Source organism: Pan troglodytes, chromosome 7 (assembly GCF_028858775.2).
Source record: "Pan troglodytes isolate AG18354 chromosome 7, NHGRI_mPanTro3-v2.0_pri, whole genome shotgun sequence".
Classification (NCBI taxonomy): domain Eukaryota; kingdom Metazoa; phylum Chordata; class Mammalia; order Primates; family Hominidae; genus Pan; species Pan troglodytes.
Genome location: NC_072405.2, coordinates 115,086,350 through 115,105,181, shown reverse-complemented (window position 1 = coordinate 115,105,181; position 18,832 = coordinate 115,086,350).

The window sequence follows — 18,832 nt, the reverse complement described above, 5'->3', positions numbered from 1 at the left end:
TTCCCTTGATCAGATTTAAACTGGGAACATTTGGGAACTTAAAAATGACCTTCTAACTGAAGGACTCAGCAGTTCCAGATAATGGTATAACTAAGTTTAGCCTACCTGAAAGTCAACAGGAATAAAGTGACTTGAAAAATCATAAAATCACCCCCAGACACTGGTAGATGAGTAAGGTCACCACCGCCACATTGGAAGCTCTATTTAGTTTGGGCATCACTGCAATCCCCAATTCACTCCTGGGGTGGGTCATTTGGATGATGGAAATCTAGCTCCTCCATGGGGCTCTGCATTCAGAATCCTATTTGAGTGCTTTAGAGCCTAGCCTTGGATCTAATCAAGTCCAATAATTCGCACGTCTGTTCTCATTCATTTGAATGGTGAGATGTCTGTTGGAATTAATATGATCCCGAGTCTCTGGATGTCAAAGCCCCAATAAATTGAGATAAACCACCCCCAAAAGACAGAGTAAGTGATAGCCCTTCTCCAGGAAGCCCCTCTTGAGCAAGAGTGATGCCATGTTGACCCCATAAAGCTCTCTCCACAGTACTGTATCTATTCATGTGTCTATTCCCAATCTAAGAATAGCTACAAGCAAAACAAAACAAACACCCAGAATTGAAATGCATTTCTCTGCCAGGAGGACAGACTGCAGAGCCGCAGGTGCTCAGGAACATGAGACAGCCCTCTCCAGACCAGCCAAGCCATGGAAAATAACCACCATGGTTGCATGTTTAAAAAATAAATTATTTAAAATGTACACTTCTCCCACTTACTTCACATTTCATTTTGTCTTTACTCCCATCCCCCCAAAGGTAAGCCATGCTGGTGGTTCTTGCAATTATTTCAACCACCTGAAAAGGCACTAACTTCATCTGTGGAATCAGCCTGTCATGCTCTATGTATCTATTCAGTATGGTGTGAAATCCCTTTTCTTTGAACTGTACAAATGAAATCAGATAGAAGAACAAGGGCTTATACCTCATGTAGGGAGTGACTAGGGGAGCCCCACAGAGAGGCAAATTCAATTGCATCAGGATAGAACACATCTAAGAGGGAAGAAGAAAGTGAGGAATTTTGCAGAGAAAGGCCCTGGAATCTTGGTTGTTCTGTAGCTGAGGCCCTGACTATCAACTTCAGAGGATAGGGAGGTAGTAGGAGAAATAGTATTCAGAGTCTGAGCTGATGACAAGTGACAAAAGGGTATCCAAAGAATGAATCCAGTAGAAGGACTTTTTAGAAACCCTGTTTGCATTGGTTAAGAATACCCTGAAAGAGAATGGTCTTTACCAACATAGAGAAGTAACACCCAGCAGTAAATTGCTGAAATGGTGCTAGGATGAGGGTGGAAGAAACCTTAATTCAGGTCTTAAAATAATAGAATCTTAGAATGAGGTCATTGATTCCATCTGTTAATTTTATAAAGAAACTGAGGCTCAAAAAGATGGTGTGAGTGGCCCAAAGCCAAAGCCACAGAGTTCCTTAGGGCATTGCTTTGCAAACAGGTTTTAGGTGAATTCTCACAAACTTCCATTTTAAAATGAAAGCTAAAAGCATGTATCATTGTTCAGTTATCATAGTTGGAGTTCTCCCAGAAGTAGACCCTAAGACAAAGACTAGTTTGCAAGTTTGGGAGGTATGGGAAATACTGGTAGGATACTGGGGAAATAAAAGTGAGATGGCCAGAGTGCTAATAAAGCAGTAAGACAAGAAATGGTGTGTTAAGCAAGTCATCCCTCTGGGAACCTGGAGATTATTCAGCTGATCTTCTGGGATCAGTTGGAAAAGTCTGGGAGATGTAACAGAACATGTAGTTTGGAGTTCTACTTGTGGAAAGAGGGAGCCAGGGTCTTTAACCATCAATTCCTATCTATCATTGGTTGAGAGGGCTGTGCCTAAAAAGAAATAATTTTCTGGCCCTTTCGGCCTTGTCTGCAAGTGAGTTGAACAGAGTTCCATAGCTTTGGAAAAAGTCCTCAGACAAAAAGAAAATTAGCAGAGTGCATAGAAATGAAAAGGTCTGAAGGATACATATGAGGCAATAATGTGTGGTTTTCTGGATATCCACTATATATTTAGCTATATTTCTGCTCATCTCTCAATATGGCTTTGTGTCCCCACCCAAATCTCATCTTGAATTGTAATTCCATAATCCCTACATGCCATGGGAGGGACCCAGTAGGAGGTAATTGAATCACAGAGGTGTTCCACCACCTATGTTGTTCTTATGATAATGAGTGAGTTCTCATGAGATCTGATGGTTTTATAAAGGGCTTTCCCCTTCACTGGGCACTGATTCTCTCTCCTGCCGCACTGTGAAGGAGGTGCCTTCTGCCGTGATTGTAAGTTTGCTGAGGCCTCCCCAGCCATTCAGAACTGTGAGTCAGTTAAACCTCATTGCTTTATAAACTACCCAGTCTTGGGTAAGTCCTTATAGTGGTGTGAGAACGGACTAATACACCTCTAGTCCATAGATAATTAAGAGGTGAACACACCCACTTTTCTCCTGTTCATCATGTGACACATTTCCTTACAAGTATAATAGGGTTGGCATGTGCTAAAAAGCTGCCTCAATAACCCAGTTTTGCCCTTGATCCATTTTTGCAAATTTCATACCATAAATGCTACATCACTGATTTGACATACACATAATGTACTTTATAGCCTGAACTACCTGTTTATCAACATACTATTACAATACACAGCACAGATACACAAGTATGTTGTTCATTTTGTTAGCTTCCAAATTGGTACATGTATGTCTCAAATTTCTAAATATTATAGCATTTTAAATTTAATGAACCATGAGAAGGTTGCTTTGATACCTATAATTCAGCTCATGGAATTTGGAAATATGACCTAATCCCCAGTGTCTTTGTTAATATATCAAAGAGGCATAGTAGATAGGCATATGTCACATCACCCTTGCAAATAAGCAAGTACATCTTACCAAACTTGAAGACTGTGTCTCAAATAAAACTGTATGCTTTCAGCTGATGCCGCCTGAAAAACTGTTTGGAAAGTTGATTTTTAGAATAGTTAAATTTAGAGTCATTTTAATGTACAAATCTCTGACAAGAACTAGAAGTGCAACCTATCACCCTGAAAAAAGATAAAATAAATGTAGATTTAAAAAGGACTTGAATTTTTTTAAAGCCCTCAGAAAATGTTACCATTTAGTAATGACATTCCCTATTCATTTGACCTCAGCTTGACACACTGAATTGCTCTGAACAGCTGTGGCCAGACACGTAAGTTCCACATCTTAACTCTTGCTTTTCTCATTTGTACAGAAATGTACATTAAAAGAATACCAAGGCTAGGGCCAGACACAATAAAAGAAGCAAAGTCACAAGTAATTATAAAATCCACATCTACCAGTGCAAAGAGGTTACCAACATTTCCCTGAAAACTTTGATAACATTCCACATGGTAATAGCACAAACTTAGAGATATGCCATGCTTCTTACCTGATTCCATGGATTCAAAATGCCTGGATTAATAACACCTGAACTCATGTCTCTCAAATTAAAATAAAGAGGAACCCGTGTGACTGTTGGACTACTAACTGGATTATAATATAATTATAAGGGATGTAAACTATAGGAGGAAGTATTGGGTTATTTCAAAAATGCTTATGAAACGAGTGGATCTACAAGCTAATTCTCATGCACGTGTTGGCTATATTTTCTATAATGTGATGCCAGAGTGACTCAGCCCCATAAAGCTGGAAGAGAGAAATATACTTTGTGATCTCACTTTTCAGTGATTCTTCGCAGTTCTCAACCCTGGCCACACATTAGAATTACCTGGAAAACTATTAAAAAATACACTGCCCAAGCCTCACCTGGCATCTTTGAGGTTAAATCCAGGAATTGAGATGATTTTAATGTTCATTCAGAGTTGAAAATCACCGCTCTTTTTTAGTAGGAAAAGCAACAGTGCAAATGGCCTTAATAGATACCTTTATTAGTTTGCTACAAAGCCATGATAATACATACTCAGTTGTCTATAGAAATAGATATTTTATTTTTAAAGTAGATAATGAATATATTGATGTAGTCCTTCATCAGAGCTTCACTGAGCACCTACTATGTGCCAGAATTAGCAATAAGTATTATGTGTACAAAAATTAATAAAATATGGTTGCTGGCCTTGGGTGTAAGTGGGAGGAAACACATTTGTTAATTAGACAATTATAATGTACTGGAATAAATGCTTTAACAGGTCTTATATGGATAAAAATAAAAAATGAATCAACTAATTCTACCTAAAGGAGTCAGAGGGGGCTTCATAGATGATGAAAAAATTAACTTTTCACTGAAGGAAAGTTATATTATGAAAAACTTGAAAAAAGATTTGATGCAAGTTCTAAAAACACAGGCCCCTATAAGCAAACGACTTGAATAGACATTTCTTCAAAGAAGATATGCAAATAGCCAATAAGTACATGAAAAGATGCCTAACATTACTAATCATTAGGGAAATGCAAATCAAAACCACAATGAGCTACCACATCACACCATTTAGAATTACTACTATAAAAATAAAAACAAAACAGAAAATAACAAGTGTTGACAAGGATGTGGAGAAATTGGAACCCTTGCGCACTGCTGGTAGGCATGTAAAATGGTATAGCCTCTATGGAAAATAGCATAGCAGTTCCACAAAAAGTTAAAAATCAAATCACCGTATGATCCAGCAATTCTACTTCTGGGTATATACCCAAAAGAATTGTAAACACAGTCTCAAAGAAATGTTATACCCGGGTTTATAGAAGCATTATTCACAAGCTAAACATCGAAGCAACCCAAGTGTCCATCAGTAAATGAATGGATAAGCAAAATGTGGTGTATACATACAATGGAATATTATTCATCATTAATTTTGACATATGCTTCATATAATATGAATGGACCTGGAGGACATTTTACCAAGTGTAATAAGCCAGTCACAAAAAGATAAGTACTGTACGATCCCATTTATATGAGGTACCTAGAGTAGTCAAAATTATAGACAGAAAGCAGAACGAGGGTTGCTGGGGACTGGAGGGAGAAAGAATAGGCAGTTATTGTTGAATAAGTATAGAGTTTCAGTCTTGCAAATGAAAGACTTCTGAAGATGGATGGTGATAATAATTGTACAACAATATGAATGTACTTAATCATTGAACTGTACACTTAAAAATGGTCAAAATGATAAATACCATGTTATGTGTATTTACTGCAATTAAAATATTGGAAAAAATATGTAGGCTCCCAGTGCTTTCTCAGTAGCAGCACTTTGTCCTCAGTTTGGAAGTTTTTCTTGGGCTACCCAGTGATCCTAAATAAGCAATTCCTCACTGGGGTGATGGTACTGCTCCAGTAGAGTACCAATGAGGTGGACAAGGTTAAAATTTAGGGTGGCATTTGGCTGGGCAGGGGTTTTTACACAAGTCTGTCTTGACATACCCACAGCCAGAATGGCATGACTTCAGAGTCAGTTAGAGAAAGCTATGGTTTAAATAAGGCACTCTAAGTATGAATACAAACTCCAGAAACACTGTAAGAAGAAATAGGAGTGACCAGAAATAGTATTAAAGTGAAGGAAAATTGGAAATAGGAAGGTGGGATCTTGGGCAATTGCTGGAAATCCTGGGTGGTGGTTGGGTTAAACCATTCCTCCCATTCCCATTGCTCAGGAACAAGACTTTACTAAGATACTGGCTAGAGTCTGGTATTTATTTCACTGTGTATCCAGCTCCGCATCTTGAGTCACTGGAGCTGGGTCCAAGAGTGTAGGATGGAAGACAAAACTGAATTGGCTGATAAAATAGGAAGAGGTCATGGACAATGACAGAGAAAGACGTCTATGGAATTGCTGCCTTTGGAGGACCCTGAAAAATGTTCTTCCAATCTGTAGGAGTCAGTGTTTGTTCATTCAACAAATCATCTTTATGTGCACTTAGTATTTGTCAGGCACAAGAAACAAGGCACAGGCTCTGCCCTTCCAGAGTTTACAGTCTAGTGGCAGAGATAAACACATATAATACTGTAAATTACCAGAAAATGGGAACTATACTTTCTATGTGTATTTATTTCCCTTGTCTCCCCAACCCCATCCCTATCACTATTACAACCATTGTTATTAGAAGTGTTCTGTAACTTAACGAGAGGATAAATGAATGGTTTAAATATCTAACAACAGAACTCTGTATGTAAAAAGCCTGAGTTGAAAGAAAGTCTTTAAAAATCTACAGAACAAAGCTCTTACTTTATAAATGAAAAAGTAGTATTAAGAGAAATTGTAACTTGCTCAAGGTCGTAGCTAGAATCCGTAACTTTTATTTTATCCATGGCTATTTTTGCAAGACCTTTAGATGTTGACAAAAGCCTTTCTGGTACTCCCAGTGAAAATTTCTCTGTGGGAAAACTTGAACCTTAAGAAACTTACAGAACACCATAAACTACAACAACATTTCTCAAAGTAAGAATAAACAGTAATATATGACTAAGCGGATTTTGAATAAAAGAAGCTTAATAGAGGAAGGAAGACACTAGCCCTCCCAGAGTTTAATGTATTATAAAGCGATAATGATTAAAGATCTGATAAGACTAGATAGACAAAGTAATGGAAGAGAATATGTAACTCAGAAATAGAGCTACATATATCAAAATTTAGAATGGTATAAAATGTGTATCACAGATGAAAAAGCAATTTAAAATTATTTTTAAAGGCATTAGAACATTTTACAATAAAATTTTAGCTGGAGTAAGGAATTAAATGTAGAAGAAAGAATGGCAAAAAAGAAATAAAAAAAGTAAGCAAATATTTATCAAGTATTTGGAGGTAGAAAGGCTTTTATAGCTTATATGTGGTAAAGAAATTCAAAGTGATTGGTATGGTTATAAAATGTTAAAGTTGGAAGGTTCAAAACTTTACAAAATTAAAAGGCAAGTACAAAGAAAATATTTGCAACAAGTATAACAAAGCATTAATACTTCTATGCATTATAAACTTATAAATTGATAAAGAAAATGCCACAAACCTATAGGGAGGAAACAAGAATGAACAATTTATGAACATAAAATCAAATTGCTAACCAGCACATGGGAAAATACTTTATGTCAAAGGCCATCAAGATATATATTCACCTATGAGCCAGGAGCACGTCCCAGACAACACAATGAAAAGAAAGAAGTAATTACTAGCACAATTTCGCTCAGATTATGAAACCGGAAAATACTCATTTGTTTCATGTAATGCCCTCAGGCCAAGCCTCAAATTCCTTAAATACAAAACTCTTGGGGGACTACTTACATTGCATTTTCAAAACAAAGTAATTTAATGTTGAAAGATTGTTGAAAGAAGAAATGAATAAAAGAACAAATGTATGAATGAATGAGTTAGTTAAACCTTAGCACCATTTACGACTTTAAAATTTAGACAAAATATATTAAATAGCAGAAGAAAATCAACAAACCGGAAGAAAGCAACAATAGGGAAATTCAAAGTATTTGGGATTACTAAACTATATATATTTAGCTAAGACAATGCAGATCAAGCCATGTCTATTCTTTGACTTCAGCAACACAAGTAGTTTTGTAAATAGAGGAGTACATTCTGATAATACAGTAAGTGTGGTGTCTATCAATTATCAAAGAGATCAAATAGTCCTTTTAGGGGTAGTTGCAGAAGGTATATGAATATTTAGCTGGAGGAAGCACCCATCTAATTGCTATTCATTGGAGCAGAAAGCAGAACAATGACAGTTACAGAAGCCGCCTGCCTTTACATTTGATCTAGGATAGGATGACTCTCTAGAAAAAACCTGACCGCTCCCCGCCGCCCCCCCCACCGCCCCCCGGAGGTTGCAGTGAGAAGAGATCGCGCCATTGCACTCCAGCCTGGGCGTTAAGAGTGAAACTCCAACTCAAAAAAAAAAAAAAAAAAAACAGAGAAAAAGCCTGACCCTGACCCTGACCCTGACCCTGACCCAAGAAACAGGAGGCCTGCATTCCAGTCCTGAAGAGAGATCAAGAATAGAATCTTAGGAAACCACAAATTGGACTGTGAAGGAACCAAGAAGGATGATCAAGGAGAAACAGGAGAGTGTGGTCAAAACTGAAAAGAACGAAGAGAGGTAGGGAGTGGTTAACAGAAGGACACACCTTAAAGAAATAAACAAAGATGGTGACTAAAAACAAAGCCATTAGAGAACATAATGAAAACTGTTTCATTAGCGTAGGAGGAGCATCAACCAGGTTCTGTGAACTTTATACATAAAGTATATGAAAGTGAAGAGCTAATGTAAAGGAAGTAAAAACATCAACCGTAAAACATTATTTTCAAGAAGTTTGATGGTAAAGGAATAGTAGGATTGCTTTGAACTAAAATTGGTGAATTTAAAAACTGAATAAATTAATATATGCCAAAACAATATGCATGCATTTACTTGTTATGACAATTAACCCTGGATAAATTGTTCTGATTTTTAACAAATTATTTAAAATTTTATGTTGCATTTTTGGATTCAAAAACTCTCAATATTTCTTAATGTATTTATTAGTGTTCTTATATTATTTCAATAACCACAGGACCCTAATGACTAGTAGACTTTTGTACATGGAATCAAATGATTTCCTCTCCCATCCCCATTCTTCAATGCAACATTATTTAACAATCATTAAGCATCAGTAACTTTACTTCAAGGTCTTTTGGTTTTCTCTTGACCAGGTAACCTTTGGAAATATAACTCTTGCCATGTAAACTTTTGTCAGCCACACCTTTTCACAGAGATATTTCTTCTATATGCCATCTGCCTTGCCAAAAAAGTACCCTTGTTATAAAGTTAATAGGAAGAAGTTTAATTAACAGAAACAATTTATTCCAAAAAAAAAATCACAAAAACTAAATGCTCAGAAAAGCCCTAGGCTGTTTGTGTCAGAGTTTTAGTTAAATTCTCAGGCAATGAAGGAGAGAAAGAAATGGAAAATCAGGGTGGCTTCAGAAGCCCTTTATGTTGCCGTATTCATTCCTAAATCTTGCTTTTGTTTTAATTCTTCCACAGTCATCTTTCTTCCTAATCTCCATGGACTCTATTTCTGCCTATTTGCATTCTTGGCAAGGCCACATCAGGGAACCCGGAGAGGGCACTGTAGCTATGCTTCTACTCAGTTAACTTTCCATTTTGAACATGGATAGAGGTTCATCTGGACTTGACATCAGAATGTCAACAGCCACCTCTACTTGATCAGATTTCTATAATGAGAAATGATTCTCTCTCTCGGAGCTTCCCTATCAATTGTTCTCATGCCCAGGATGGGACAAGCATGTTTCGTAACGGGAGGTATTTTTTAACGAGGAGCCAAAAACTTTCCCCTAATCAGAAATATAATTGGATAGTTGATCTAGTACCAGGATTCACACTCTCAAAAGTGCAGGGCTTCCCAGGCCTGGCCCTGGGAAGTAGAGAATACTGAAAGATTTATTCTAGAAAGGTAGTCAACTGTATAAACATACTAGGAAGACCAGGATCTAGACATTCTGGTTATGTCATAATGCCATTCTGGCTGGCCAACCTGACCCATACAAACCTTTCAACAACATGTACAGAGACTGTTGGTGAGCTCAACCATGACAGGAAATGGTTCAAGTGTCAAATACTGGCCTAGCCAACCCAAGAAGACTGAACACTGCATTCACAATACCCAGAAATACTACCACATTATGCTGCATCTCTGACTTCCCCTTCCCTCTACCATAAGAGTACCCTGGTAGCTGTGGTACATTTAGACCCCTAATCTTTCAACTCCCATCTTCCTTACCTCTAACCTACCTACTTCATCTGACCACAGACCCTAGTTCACAGGTCTGCTTTAGATAAGGTTGTTTAAGGCCTTTCACATTCATGTCCACTTAGCCATTGTTGGCAGATGGACCCATGGAGCATATTAATGCCTAGAAAAATTCCTCCATCAATAACCCATCAGCAATTGTACTTACACCCCCTACCCACCCCCACCTCATTCCTCAATCTGCTTCTATCAATATCCACTTTCACAGCAGCTCTGGCATCCACGCCGGTTTGCATCATTCATCAACAAGCTAAATCCAAAAAAGCCCTGCCAAAATTCTGATGATACCATATGAGGAACCCTTGTATGTGTAGGGAAGAGCTGGGCTCCTGATGATGTCAGATCCTGGCCCACCTGGAAGTATAAAATGCAAACTCACTGGCCATTATTACCTTTCACCAGGTAAACACGGGGAAATCTCAGTGTGGTTCTGGCTAAGGGAGCAGCCAAATAAAAGTACATGATTTACTGGTGTCTGTTGTTTTATATGATCCTGGTTCATACTCACAAGGGAACTTCAGAGCAGCATCAAAACATGTTAGGTTTCAATATTACCCCCAAAAATGTAAAATACAAAATGTTTATATTGAGCATGTTTTTAAACACTGCAATAATAATAATTCAGATATATTGGGTTAAATAAACTCAAATATAATAATAATTTAAAAAACAAAAAGATTTTAAGCTTAAGAATTCCTCCAGGCCTACCTCCCCTTCTTTGGTTTTTTTAACATCTCATTCTGAGGCTTCCCTCTGTCTCAGGCTCACATGACTTTATAACTTAGCCTGCTTGCTCACTCTTTCTCTCTCTCTATAATCATTTGACTCATCATTTACTCTGTTTGTGTTCTGGTATTTTTTAGGACACTCGGCTCTCCATTCTTCAAGCCTTGCACCCTGCTCAGGTCCCCAATTTACCATGAGAGCGGGGACAGGCAGGTTCCTAACCCTGTTTCTTCCCAGAGCCCACAGCTATTGCTAACTGAATCCTCCCCTTTCTCAAAATAGCCCATAAACTTTGAGTTGGCTCACTTCAGTCCAACTCTGAGCTTTCTGAAGTGCCGTCACCACCACCCACCTGTCCACCCCACTGTAGGGTCAAATTGCAAAGAAGATCAATCATAACCCTTCTGAATTTCCTCACCCTTCCACTTACCAGCCCTGTGAAACTTTGTCCTGCCTCTGCTACCACTTCAGTAAAATATAAATAACATCTGTGTCTAATATACCTACTATTGAGGAGATTGAAATGTTTAAAACACATGTGAAGTATCTATACATAGCAAATCTTCAAAAAATTATTAGCTTCATTTACTATTTCTGCTCATAGACTCTTGTTACCAAAAAAAAAAAAAAAAAAGACACAAACCAGCTCTTTTAATGTTTGCACTTGGTAATTATTCCAAGATTTAATGTAGTTCAAGAAAATAATGGAAAATAAAAAGCAAGAACTAATAGGTTCTCCTTCAGCTAGCTACCAAGCTCATTGTGTTTTTGGTTTTTGTTTAAAAAAAAAATCTAAAGAATCTCACACCCGCAAACAATTCCTTCAAAGTTTAATTCATTTGTATTTGTTTCAGGGAAGTAGAACATCTGTCTCCCCACACCTCTCCCTGGCTCCTGCTCCTTTCTCTGGAATGTTATATGTTTTTTTTAAACCTCAGAGACATACCATTAGGTTAATAATTTGGAATCAAAAATGTCTGTTTTATTTTATTTGTTTTCTTCTAGTTTGATAAAGTAGCAAATATTACTTGACTTGTCCCTAAAGTATTCAGTGTTAGATTTCTTTCCTTACCAAGAAAATGGCATATACAGTAATTCTTCTTCTACTGTATATAAATTCCAAATGCTACCTTAGCAGAATTATGAAATAAAAATGAATGCTTTTTAAAGCATTTATGGGGACTGGGGAATAAATGATAGAATTTTCTTATATTTCTTGTATATGCAGATAACAGATACATTTAATGCAAGAAGGAAATAGAATTTTAATAGAATTTTTAACTAAAGATCTTGAAACAAAACTAGACATACATTTTAATTGAATTTCTGGCTCAAATTACAGCAAACCATTATAAATCATTAGGAATCAGTTTTAAAACTGCTTTCACTTTTCTCCGTATTACAAACACAGAGGTAAGCTTTTACAGCTTCAGATAAGTGTTAATAAATTACCCGAATTTCAAAATTAATGGCTGCCCGGCTGCTTTGGGGAGATATCATTGTGTTTCATGAATATTTTGATTTTGTGATTAGATCAAAATGCACTGAATTCCTAAACAGTCATAACCAAGGTCTGCTGATCATAAACTGTTCTTTTTTAATAAATTATATTCCTCACAAATCTGCTGATATGGAATAATTAGAAATTGGTTGCCTGCATTTACTGTAATATTTGCATGACTTTAGATCTCCACCTACTGATCTAGAGGCTGGCAGGAAATGTACATTTTGTACATTTCTAAATATACCTTGCCTGCAGAGATAATGGTTTATATTGTGATGGGAAGAAGGTTTTTATTTGCAAAAAACAAAGAGGTGTCACTTGCCAGTTCTGGAAGACATTGATTAGGCAGTTTATGTCATTTCTATTCAGAACTTATTATTTACAGCTTCCTTGTTTCCTTTCCTTTGTAAGAGATAAAGATCTGTATCTTGTAAACTGCTTAAAGAGTGTCTATTTTGTCTTTTTAGGGAGTCTTGAAATACATTTCATAGAATGCAAGCAACCTGAAACTAAATGTAAACTGAGTAAAATACAGTATCCCAATCTGTAGACTATCTCCAAGGGTAATCTTTAAATTAAGCAATACATAAATAGTTACACTGAGGAAAAAGAGAAAGTCCCCTGTGTAAATCCATCCTTTACCATGTAAAGCACACGTATATAAATTTGAACCTAAACAACCTACACCATGTAATCTGATAATTAAGTGCAGTCATATTGGAGAAAACGCTGACTGCACAAAGACTATTTTTATTCTTTTAACTCTAATGATCTTCTAAAAATTGAGTAACCTCAGGAGCTAAAAGTCGGTGTTTTAGAATATCCCAATACAATAATATTTATGGAACATTTCTTCAAGGTTTAGCGAAAGAGAGGTTTTCAACAACGGGGCAAGAACAACTCTTGATAAAATCCAGAGAAAGTTTCAGGAGAAGGATGCAGAAGAGTTTCCGCAGCTTCTCACCATTTGGAGGCCTGGGAAGTAAAGAAGGGGCCCCTGGGAGCATCATTTACTGTAGTAATGATACAACTGTCTTCCTCTGGGCCTTCATAAGCCAGAGCCAAGGAGTCATAAGCCTAGTATTACCACAACACATTGCAATATTTTCATGGGTCTTTGAAGTTAAAATGAGGCTTAAATCGGTTGCCTCACTTGTGGTTCATGGCACCTGGCATTTTTTTAAAAGTACTTTAAGGCTAGGCCAGTGACAGTTGCTCACTGTTGGGATTCTTTGCAACTCCTCAGCTTACCACAAACACAAGAGGATGTAAAAAGAGTGTCTAGATTCAAATGACTAAGAGTCCATGGCAAGCCTTTCCACGAGAAACATTTAACCTTAATAGAAGACTCTACCAGTCCAACACAGTAAATGCACAAATGTTCATTTGTTTGTAAGAAAAATAAAAGTGGGAGAACATTCACATTTATAATTGGGCAGACAGGCTTACTATGGTTTAGCATGTTAGCAAATATATCTAAGAATCTACCCTAAAATTCTGATTAGATTCCATGAAAGCTAATAAGAAAGAGCATAAACTAAAATTCATTAATTATTGTATATACCTCCTGGAGCTGTTAAGTGGATTGAATGAAACAAAGCATGTGAGATGCTTAAGTGCCTGGAGTATAGTAAATAATAAATATTACAAAACAACACAAAACAAACAAATAAAACCCAATGGAAATACTAAGAATTTTGTAGAGACAAACTTTCAGCATGGATTTTTTTTTGTTTTCATCTGACCTCTTTTACACATTCATTCTGTTTTCAGCCATCTGCAATTTCTACATAAATCTTTATTTATGCTTATATTTGCACTGAAAAACATTCAGGTGAAAATCTTTTTTTTGTTGTTGTTACTCAAAAGAGAGGGCATCTACATTAGTCATATATGTCAGTATTTGCATAGACAGAAAGTATCTCTATAGCCACAAGCAACTCTGTGCTCTTTAATGTAAGGTGGAATCTGCATTGTAGAAACACATTTTCCCAAAAATCAACCCTGTCATCAGAAAGCTTAATCATGTTAAAATATATTCTTCCCTCTGAATATATTTATGCACATAGATTTATATTTTTAAATTTTTTAGCTAGTTCTATTCCAAATATATGATTACTATTTTAAATAAAGAAGGCTTTTCTAGTAAAAAAGAGTGGGTTGCTCAAGAATGATTTATCCACTTAAATATTTATTGAGCATCTGTTCTGTCCCAGGTACTATGCTAGACCCTTGGGATACAGGAATGAATAGGGCCAGGTACCAGTTTCAGGAAGCTGAGTCTATTGGGCAGAGAGAAAACTTCATGTTCAGTTATGGTTTATTGTGATCAGCTCTGTGGTGGAAGCATGCATAGAATACCATGAGGCGAAAGGAAGGCCTCAAGAACAGACTAGATGGTCAGATAGAGAACTTGGAGACTGGGAAAACCAGGAGGGGGAAATTGATGAAGCAGAAGAAAAGATAATTCAGAGGACCAACACTTGAGACACAAAGCAGTATATGTTTGAGTAAGTTCATGTATTTCATTAGGCTGAAGCAAATGATGCCTCCAGGTGCCCTGCAAAGTATAAGGCTCCATTTACAATCCATCGGACCATATTTGGGGAATTAGCCCAATTGGGTCTACCTAGCCCAGGTCTAACTAGGAAGGTCATCCTACTAACCACCTTTCCATAGTCAGTTGCAGTCATATGGAAACAAACATTTCAAACATGAGATATACAAAATGGAATTATTGATCTTCTCACAAGACTTACTTCTCCCCCCAGCCTTCCCATCTTAGTCAATGGCACCACCATCTACTCAGTCCCTTAAATCAGAACTATGGAAGTCATTTTTTACATATATGTCTCCTTCACATAACCCCCATCCACATCTCCAATACTTTCCCAGGCAATTACAGTTCCAGATTATACCTCAAATAACTGCTTCTCTGCATTTCTACTACACCACTAGAGTTCAAACTACCACCACTTTATGTCTGAACTGTTGCACTAATTTTCACTCAAATCTCTTCACCTCCACTCTTGAGCCTTTAGAATAAATTTTTTCACACAAGCCATTTTAAAATGTTAATCTGATCATATACCTTTGGCTTAAAACCTACAATAATTATTCTCTCCCCTTAGAATCAACTCTAAATCTTTACTCCCCTTCTTCTCTGGTGATATAGTTGCATCTGGACAATAGGTGTCTGGACAACAACTGGAACTTGCCGTTCTTCTAGGATCTAGATGTGACCATATAATTAGGTTCCAATGATGATTCCAAAATGAATGCGTATGATGTGTGCCATTTCCACACCCCGGTCTTCGCACATGGGATGCCCACACCCTTATGCTCTCTCACATTTCCACCAACTAAATATAGCAACAACAGGAGCAATCTTGGAAGAGGAGTATTGAGGATGGCAGAACACTTCTGTTAGCCTACATCTCTGGATGAATCTGCCAAGCAGAGATCCCTTAGCTTTCCCAGACTCTTTTTTGAGAAAGAAATTTACTGCCATCTTGTTTGAGCCATTGCACTTTGGGATCTCTTCTTTCCAGCAACCTGGCTTTCACCCTGATCCACTCACTGATTCTAGTTTATAAGCCTTTCATGACTTGTCCTTAACAACTTCATCTATGGGACTCTCCCTTTGTTCGCAAATGACTTTTGAATGTGACAAGTTCTTTTCTGCCTTATAGCCTTCAAATATTTAGTCCCTTAACTGAATTCCCATTCCCTGTATCTTTGTCCAACCCTCCTTCTCCTGACTTCCATTTATCCTTTAGGTCAAATCTTTAAATAACTCATAGAGGAGGTCTTCCCTGATCCTGGAAAACTAAATTAAGTCTTTTATTTTCTCTCCTATTAATGTCCTGCTCTTTTCTTTCTTTCATTCCTCTCTCTTTCAATAAATGTTTATTGAGCACAGTGTCAAACACTGTGCCAGGGATTGAAAACAAGAGTTTCTGGTAAATAGATAAATAGATGACAGATAGATACATAGATACATAGATAAATACATAGCATGTAGGCTATCAGAAAAGATAGAAACATAAATAAATTAGTGAAATAATTTCATGTTATGGTAAGTACTATGAATGACTTAGAAACTAGTAGAAAAAAACCAGCATTTATTATAATTTCTAAATTATAATTCATTTGTAAGTTTACTTATTCAGTGTCTGTGTATCTCATTATAAGCTTTAAGGGTAAGGTTCTATCCATTTTGATTTCCCCTGTGTATCTGCTGTCTTGTACAAGGCCTGGAATATAGTAAGTGCTCGATACAGTTTGGCTCTGTGTCCCCAACCAAATCTCATCTCAAATTGTAATCCCCATAATCCCCACTTGTCAAGGGAGGGAGCTGGTGGGGGGTGACTGGATCGTGGGGGCAGTTTCTCCCATGCTGTTCTCATAATAGTGAGTTCTCACGAGATCTGATGGTTTTATGTGTTTGACAGTTCCTCTTTCACATGCTCGCTCTCTCTCTCTCTCTCTCTCTCTCTCTCCTGCCACCATGTAAGGCATGCCTGCTTCCCCTTTCTCTATGATTGTTAAGTTTCCTGAAGTCTCCCAGCTATGTGGAACTGTGAGTCAGTTGAACTTCTTTTCTTTATAAATTACCCAGTCTCAGGTAGTTATTTATAGCAATGTGGAAACAGTCTAATACATATGCTCATAATATAAGCATAAAAAGAGGAAATGCTTCTTGAAGATTTATGCTAACAAGGCCCAGAATTCAGGGTATACATTTGTGACTTCTATGCTTCTATTCCCAATCCTGAACTCACAACTCTGACAAGCATTAGTATTCTCTAGGCACCCTTTTCTTCCAGGCCTGCATATTATCTTAGAACACTTCTTAACACTATTCTGGGACATCACTACTAATTTTCACTTTAGTTTTTATTATTTCCTTTCTTCTACTTGCTTTAGGTTTAGTTTGCTCTTTTCCCCTTAGTATCTTAAGGTAAAGTTAACTATGTGAGATCTTCATTTTTTATTTTTATTTTTTGTGACAGACTCTTACTCTGTCACCCAGGCTGGAGTGTAGTGGTGCAATCTCAGCTCGCTACAGCCTTGACCCCAAAGGCTCAAGGTATTTTCCCGTCTCAGCCTTCCAAGTAGCTGGATCCACAGGCACACATCACCACACTTGGCTAATTTTTGTATTCTTTGTAGAGATGGGGTTTCGTCATGTTGTCCAAGCTGGTTTCAAACTCCTGGGCTCAAGTGATCCACCCACCTGGGTCTCCCAAAGTGCTTGTATTACAGGTGTGAGACACTGCGCCCAGCCTATTCTTTTTTAATACAGGCATTTATAGGTGTAAATTTTTCCTTAAGCACTGTTGTAGCATAAGTTTTGGTAATCTTCATTCATCTCAAAGTATTTTCTAATTTCCATTTTGATTCCTTTAATCCATTGGTTATTTAGGAGTATGTTGTGTTGCTAAATGGAGAATTCCACAGATATCAGTCACGGCTAGTTGGTTTATAGTGTTCTTCACATCTTCTGTTTCCTTACTGACCTGCTTTGTTGTTCTATCCATTATTAAAGGTGGGATAGTAAAGTCTCCAACTACTACTGTTGAATTGTCTATTTCTCCCTTCATTTCTGTCAATTTTTGCTTCAGGTATCCTGTTGGTACTCTGTTGTCTAACAGCTAATTTATTAAGCACTGTATTAGTCCATTCTCACACTGCTATAAAAAAAAACTGCCCAAGACTGGGTAATTTATTTTGAAAAAACAGAGAGATTTAATTAACTCACAGTCTGCATAGCTGGGAAGGCTTCAGGAAACTTACAATCATGGTGAGAGGGGAAGCAGGCATGCCTTACATGGTGGCGGGTGAGAAAGAGAGAGCATGTGAAGGAGGAATTGTCAAGGACTTATAAAATCATCAGATCTCATGAGAATTCACTCACTGTCATAAGAACAGCATGTGGGAAACCATACTTATGATTCAATTACCTCTCACCAGTTCCCTCCCTCGACAAGTGGGGATTATGGGCATTACAATTAATTTTGGATTAACTTTAAATAAAAGTTATCATTTCAGATTATCTCTTTGTGAGTACATATGGCTGGATGCTTTCAGAGACAGCCAGGTCAACTCTTGAATGCTTTGCTGCTTAGAAATTTCTTCTGCCAGATACCCTAAATCATCTCTCTCAAGCTCAAAGTTCTACAGATCTCTAGGGCAGTGGCAAAATGCCACCAGTCTCTTTGCTAAAGCAGAGCAGGAATAACCTTTGCTCCAGTTGCCAGTAAGTTCCTCATCTTCATCTGAGATCACCTCAATCTGGACTTCACTGTCCATATCACTATCAGCATTTTGGTCAAAACCATTCAACAAGTCTCTAGGAAGTTCTAAACTTTCCCAATGTTCCTGTCTTCTAGTGAGCTAGATGAACTTTCTTTCCAATACCTCCTATTGCCCATGTATACGCTAAGATGTTCAACAGTTGCAGCTCTACTTCTCCAAAGTTATTAGCTGACTCTGAACTCACTTAATTTCTTGTATCATTTTAATATTTATTCTGAAATCTAAAATTCTCCAACATTTATATTTTACAGCATATTGTATACTAATGGTTAAAAGCATGCATTCTGAATCTTGATTTCCTGGGTTCAAAAAATTCTGGTTCTGCAACTTACCTGTATGATCTTAGACAAGTCACTTAGCCTGTGCCTCAGTTTCCTTACATAAACTGGGGGTAAAAATAACCACATAGGGTCTTTAAAATAATGAATAAATCAATAAATAT